Here is a 7,542-nt window from a genome sequence, read left to right on the forward strand (position 1 = left end):
AAGGAACTTATCCAGATGTGTGGTGAGCACTTTGAACCCCCAAGTGCTTTACAGAAATTTATAACGCAGAGCCATGAAAATAAAAAATCATTTTTCTTTCCTCAAAAATTATGTTTCAGCAAGCAATTTTTTATTTTCACAAGGGTAACAGGAGAAATTAGACCCCAATAGTTGCTTCCCAGTTTGTCCTGAGAATGCTGGTACCCCACATGTGGGGGTAAACCACTGTTTGGGCATACGTCGGGGCTCAGAAGGGAAGTAGTGACGTTTTGAAATGCAGACTTTAATGGAATGGTCTGCGGGCGTCACATTGCGTTTGCAGAGCCCCTGATGTGCCTAAACAGTAGAAACCCCCCACAAGTGACCCCATTTTGGAAACTAGACCCCCCAAGGAACTTATCTAGACATGTGGTGAGCACTTTGAACCCCCAAGTGCTTCACAGAAGTTTACAATGCAGAGCCGTGAAAATAAAAAATCATTTTTCTTTCCTCAAAAATTATGTTTTAATAAGTAATTTTTTATTTTCACAAGCGTAACAGGAGAAGTGGACCCCAATGTTTGTTGCCCTTTTTGTCCTGAGTATGCTGATACCCTATATGTGGGGGTAAACCACTGCTTGGGCACACATCGGGGCTCGGAAGGGAAGTAGTGATGTTTAGAAATGCAGACTTTGATGGAATGGTCTGCGGGCATCATGTTATGTTTGCAGAGCCTCTGATGTGCCTAAACAGTAGAAACCCCCCACAAGTGACCCCATTTTGGAAACTAGACCCCCAAGGAACTTATCCAGATGTGTGGTGAGCACTTTGAACCCCCAAGTGCTTTACAGAAATTTATAACGCAGAGCCATGAAAATAAAAAATCATTTTTCTTTCCTCAAAAATTATGTTTTAGCAAGCAATTTTTTATTTTTGCAAGGGTAACAGGAGAAATTGGACCCCAATAGTTGTTGCCCAGTTTGTCCTGAGTATGCTGGTACCCCATATGTGGGGGTAAACCACTGTTTGGGCGCACGTCAGGGCTCGTAAGGGAGGGAGCACCATTTGACTTTTTGAACGCAAGATTGGCTGGAATCAATGGTGGCGCCATGTTGCGTTTGGAGACCCCTGATGTGCCTAAACAGTGGAAACCCCTCAATTCTAACTCCAACACTAACCCCAACACACCCCTAACCCTAATCCCAACTCTAGCCATAACCCTAATCACAACCCTAACCCCAACACACCCCTAACCACAACCCTAACCGTGACACACCCCTAACCCTAATCCCAACCCTAATCCTAATCCCAACCCTAACCACAACCCTAACCGCAACACACCCCTAACCCTAATCCCAACCCTAACCCAACCCTAACCACAACCCTAACCCCAACACACCCCTAACCATAACCCTAACCACAAGCCTAATCTTAACCCTATTTCCAACACTAGCCCTAATTCCAACCCTAATTCTAATTCCAACCCTAACCCTAAGGCTATGTGCCCACGTTGCGGATACGTGTGAGATTTTTCCGCTCCATTTTTGAAAAATCCGCAGGTAAAATGCACTGCGTTTTACCTGCGGATTTACTGTGGATTTCCAGCGTTTTTTTGTGCGGATTTCACCTGCGGATTCCTGTTGAGGAACAGGTGTAAAACGCTGCGGAATCCACACATAGAATTGACATGCTGCGGAAAATACAATGCAGCGTTTCCGCGCGGTATTTTCCGCACCATGGGCACAGCGGATTTGGTTTTCCATAGGTTTACATGGTACTGTAAACCTGATGGAAAACTGCTACGAATCCGCAGTGGCCAATCCGCCGCAGATCCGCAGCCAAATCCGCGCCGTGTGCACATAGCCTTAGGATATGTGCCCACGCTGCGGATTCCATTGTGGAATTTTCCGCAGTGGAATTGATAAATCCGCAGTGCAAAACCTCTGTGGTTTTTACTGCGGATTTATCACGGTTTCTAGTGCGGTTTCCGCTGCGGGTTTACACCTGCAGTTTTCTATTGGAGCAGATGTAAACCCGCAGCGGAATCCGCACAAAGAATTGACATGCTGCGGAATATAAACCGCTGCGTTTCCGCGCGTTTTTTTTCCGCAGCATGTGCACTGCGGATTTCATTTCCCATAGGTTTACCTTGTACTGTAAACTTATGGGAAACCGCTGCGGACCCGCAGCTGTGGAAACGCTGCGGTTCCGCAGCGAAATCCGCAGCGTGTGCACATACCCTAATTCTAACCCTAACCCTAATTCTAACCCTAATTCTAACCCTAACCCTAGCCCTAACCCTAATCCTAACCCTAACCCTAGTACTAACCCTAGTGTAAAAATAAAAGTAAATATATTTTCTTTATTTTTATTATTGTCCCTACCTATGGGGGTGATAAAGGGGGTTCATTTATTATTTTTTTATTTTGATCACTGTGATAGGTTTTATCACAGTGATCAAAATGTACCTAGAACGAATCTGCCGGTCAGCAGATTCGGCGGGCGCACTGCGCATGCGCCCGCCATTTTGGAAGATATCGGCGCCCATGGAGCAGACGGACAGACATCGGGAGGCTCAGTAAGTATGAGGGGGGGGGATCGGAGCACGGGGGATGATCGGAGCACGGGGGGAGCGGATAGGTGGACGGAGGGGAGCGGAGCACAGGACGGAGGACTGGGGAGGCGATCGATGGCAGTGGGGGGGGGGCATATCAGGGTTTCCAGCCATGGCCGATGATATTGCAGCATCGGCCATGGCTGGATTGTCTGCAGTGTGATTCCTAGAAGTGTGTCCTGAAAGTGTGAAGACAACAGTAGAATTAAAACCTGAAAGATGTATACAGACTGTGCCCTGCTACCTGCCACCATCGCACTCTAACAAGCATCTCTATTCTTCCGACAGGTATGCTCATCAACCCAGCTCCCCTGCTCTCCTGCTGTCTGTCTATGAAGTGCACATAGTACATCACCCAGCTTTGCACACAGACTTTCCTCTGCTCCTAGCATTCTCATGGTATGTTCATCCACCCAGCTCTCCTGCTCTCCTGCTGTCTGTCTATGAAGTGCACATAGTACATCACCCAGCTTTGCACACAGACTTTCCTCTGCTCCTAGCATTCTCATGGTATGTTGATCCACCCAGCTCTCCTGCTGTCTGTCTATGAAGTGCACATAGTACATCACCCAGCTTTGCACACAGACTTTCCTCTGCTCCTACATTCTCATGGTATGTTCATCCACCCAGCTCTCCTGCTCTCCTGCAGTCTGTCTATGAAGTGCACATAGTACATCACCCAGCTTTGCACACAGACTTTCCTCTGCTCCTAGCATTCTCATGGTATGTTCATCCACCCAGCTCTCCTGCTCTCCTGCTGTCTGTCTATGAAGTGCACATAGTACATCACCCAGCTTTGCACACAGACTTTCCTCTGCTCCTAGCATTCTCATGGTATGCCTTTCAGCTAACCCCAGCTTACCCTGTTTTATTTATGACCTTGTTTACTCTGGCTTGATTGTATGCATCTGGTCCACCCTTAATTCTCTGACCAAGATGAGCAGAGACCACTCCTCTCTGCTTCACACCTGAACGCACTTAGTTTTACATATATTGCATAGCTAAAGTCTGCAGTGTGATTCCTATAAGTGTGTCCTAAAAGTGTGAAGATAACAGTAGTATTAAAACCTGAATTGAACCTGAAGGGAACTGAAGGTAACTGGCCAGTCACTGTAAACAATGTTTCTGTTTGTTTTCACTTTCACCCATATAATCCTTCACTTTCTGCTAACTCCCATAATCCCCACACCAAGTAAGGAACTGTTTATCTCTGCTTCAATCCTCCCCATCCATCTCACCTCCTCCTCAGAACTGTTCATTATCATACAATCCTCTGCCTCCAAACACAGACAGCTCCCTCATGCCCTCTCCTGCTCCGACCTGCTAACACTTTCCCTGCTCCTTCTCATTGCTGGTGATATCTCTCCAAATCCTGGTCCTCCTCACCACATTCCCACAGTCATTTCTACCTCCCATCCACGCTCTATCACAAACTTCCATAACCTCTCTAACCTTATACCCATTCGCCCAGCCCCCGCTTCCCCAGTCCTACTAACAGGAGCTCTGTGGAACGCTCGCTCTGTCTGCAACAAGCTTTCCTACATCCATGATCTTTTTGTTACTACCAAACTTTCATTCCGCACCATCACCGAAACCTGGCTCACCCCTTCTGACACAGCCTCCCCTGCTGCACTCTCTTACGGTGGCTTCCACCTTTCTCACACACCCTGCCCCAGCAGCAAACATGGCGGAGGAGTTGGTTTTCTCCTGTCAGATAACTGGTCCTTCACCCCAATCCCACTGCCACCCTCTGTTACCCTCCCTTCCTTTGAGGTGCACTCTATGCGCATCTACTCCCCCTCCAACCTCCAACTGGCTGTCATTTACCGCCCCCCAGGGCCAGCCACCACCTTCTTTGACCACTTCACTACCTGGCTACTTCATTTCCTTTCTGCGAACATCCCCACTATCATCATGGGCGACTTCAACATCCCCATTGACAATTTCCTCTCAGCTGCCACTAAACTTCTATCTCTCACTTCCTCCTTCGGCCTCACTCAATGGTCTTCTGCAGCCACTCACAAAGATGGTCACACACTGGACCTCATCTTCACCCGCCTCTGCTCCCTATCTAACCTCTCTAACTCACCTCTTCCTCTCTCTGACCACAACCTTCTCACATTCTCTTCCCTCTCCACTCCATGTCTACAATCCCCACCCCACAAACTTTCACACCCTCGCAGAAATCTTAAACATCTTGACCTACATTCATTCTCTGAATCCCTCCTCCCTCTCACAGACATAAGTTCCTTACACAATGCGGATGACGCAGCCGCTCTATATAACACCACAATAGCTGTAGCTTTGGAATCTGCTGCCCCACTTACACATACCAAAGCTCACAATATCAACAGACAACCCTGGCACACCAGCCTGACCAAAGAACTGAGGCGAGCTTCCAGGGCTGCTGAGCGCAGATGGAAAAGATCCCACTCCAACGAGCACTTCATCGCATTCAAACAGTCCCTCACTACTTTCAAGACCACACTCGCCACAGCTAAACAAGCCTACTTCTCATCTCTCATATCCTCCCTGTCTCACAACAATAAACAGTTATTCAACACCTTTAATTCTCTCCTCCGTCCCCCAGCACCTCCTCCCTCCCCACTTATTTCAGCTGAAGACTTTGCCTCATTTTTCAAGTAGAAGATTGATAACATCAGAGACAGTTTTGGTCAACAACCCCCAGAGCCCTTCCTCCCAACTTCCCAGCCCTCCACCTTCCAAACCAACTTCTCCACCATTACAGAAGATCAACTCTCCACTCTACTCTCAAAATCGCATCTCACCACCTGTGCACTTGACCCGCTCCCATCCCACTTCATCCCAATCCTCACCACAGTCTTCATCCCAACCCTAACCCATCTCTTCAACCTATCACTAACAACTGGTGTTTTCCCCTCAAGCTTTAAACATGCCTCCATCACACCTATCCTCAAAAAGCCCTCTCTTGACCCATCCTCTGTATCTAGCTATCGCCCTATATCACTTCTCCCTTATGTCTCCAAACTACTGGAACAACACGTCTACCTTGAACTGTCCTCCCATCTCTCTTCTTGCTCCCTCTTTGACCCCTTACAATCTGACTTCCGGTCTCACCATTCCACTGAAACTGCCCTAACTAAGGTCACCAATGACCTCTTAACCGCCAAGAGCAAGCGACACTACTCTGTCCTCCTCCTCCTCGACCTGTCGGCTGCCTTTGACACAGTGGACCATTCCCTATTATTACAGACCCTCTCATCCCTTGGCATCACAGACTTGGCCCTATCCTGGATCTCATCATACCTAACTGACCGGACATTCAGCGTCTCCCACTCACACACCACCTCCTCACCTCGCCCCCTATCTGTCGGAGTCCCACAAGGTTCAGTCCTTGGGCCCCTGCTCTTCTCCATTTACACCTTTGGCCTGGGACAGCTCATAGAATCTCATGGCTTTCAGTATCACCTCTATGCTGATGACACACAGATCTACATCTCTGGACCAGATATCACCTCCCTACTAACCAGAATCCCTCAATGTCTGTCCACTATTTCATCCTTCTTCTCAGCTAGATTTCTGAAACTTAACATGGACAAAACAGAATTCATCATCTTTCCCCCATCTCACGCGCCCCCCCCAACGAACTTATCCATTACAGTACATGGCTGCCCACTCTCCCCAGTCCCACAAGCTCGCTGCCTCGGGTTAATCCTTGACGCTGATCTCTCCTTCAAACCACATATCCAAGCCCTTTCCACTTCCTGCCGACTTCAACTCAAAAATATTTCACGAATTTGTACATTCCTCAACCAAGAATCTGCAAAAACCCTAGTCCATGCCCTCATCATCTCTTGCCTTGACTACTGCAACCTCCTGCTCTGTGGCCTCCCCTCTAACACTCTCGCACCCCTCCAATCTATTCTAAACTCTGCTGCCCGACTAATCCACCTGTCCCCCCGCTATTCCCTGGCCTCTCCCCTCTGTCAATCCCTTCACTGGCTCCCCATTGCCCAGAGACTCCACTAACCATGACGTACAAAGCCATCCACAACCTGTCTCCTCCATACATCTGTGACCTCATCTCCCGGTACTTGCCTACATGCAACCTCCGATCCTCACAAGATCTCCTTCTCTACTCCCCTCTTATCTCCTCTTCCCACAATCGTATACAAGATTTCTCTCGCGTATCACCCCTACTCTGGAACCCTCTACCACAACACACCAGACTCTCGCCTACCATCGAAACCTTCAAAAAGAGCCTGAAGACCCACCTCTTCCGACAAGCCTACAACCTGCAGTAACCACCGATCAACCAAACCGCTGCATGACCAGCTTTATCCTCACCTACTGTACTCTTACCCATTATGTATACAACTCCTTGCATGTAAAGCGCCATGGAATAAATGGTGCTATAACAATAAATAATAATAATAATTTCACCATTTTCATAGGTGAAATATTACAAATTGCTCTGATTGGCTGTTTTACTTTCAACAGCCAATCAGAGCGATCATAGCTATGAGGGGGTGAAGCCACCCCCTCTGGGCTGAAGTACCACTCCCCCTGTCCCTGCAGATCGGGTGAAATTGGAGTTAACCCTTTCACCCGATCTGCAGGGACGCGATCCCTCCATGACACCACATAGGCGTCACAGGTCGGATTGGCACCGACTTTCATGACGCCTACGTGGCGTCACAGGTCGGGAAGGGGTTAAAGGGGATGTCACGGTGGCTGCGACCCGGTCTGCGGCCCTTGGTGCTCAATTAAATGGGAAAGGTCTTTAAAGGGAAAATAAAGTCTATTGTTCGTGACGCCACCTGTGGTATTCGGTCAGTAGGGACCGACGCTGCATAAAGGGGTTCTCTGTGGAGATGTTGTTGCAGCAAGATGGTAACACTTCCCACAGGTGAAGCGGGGTCCCCAGGGCTCCCAAGGTGTGTGGCAAAGATGGTGTATGCCGACAA

The sequence above is a fragment of the Ranitomeya variabilis genome, chromosome 3 (assembly GCF_051348905.1).
Source record: "Ranitomeya variabilis isolate aRanVar5 chromosome 3, aRanVar5.hap1, whole genome shotgun sequence".
Classification (NCBI taxonomy): Eukaryota; Metazoa; Chordata; class Amphibia; order Anura; family Dendrobatidae; genus Ranitomeya; species Ranitomeya variabilis.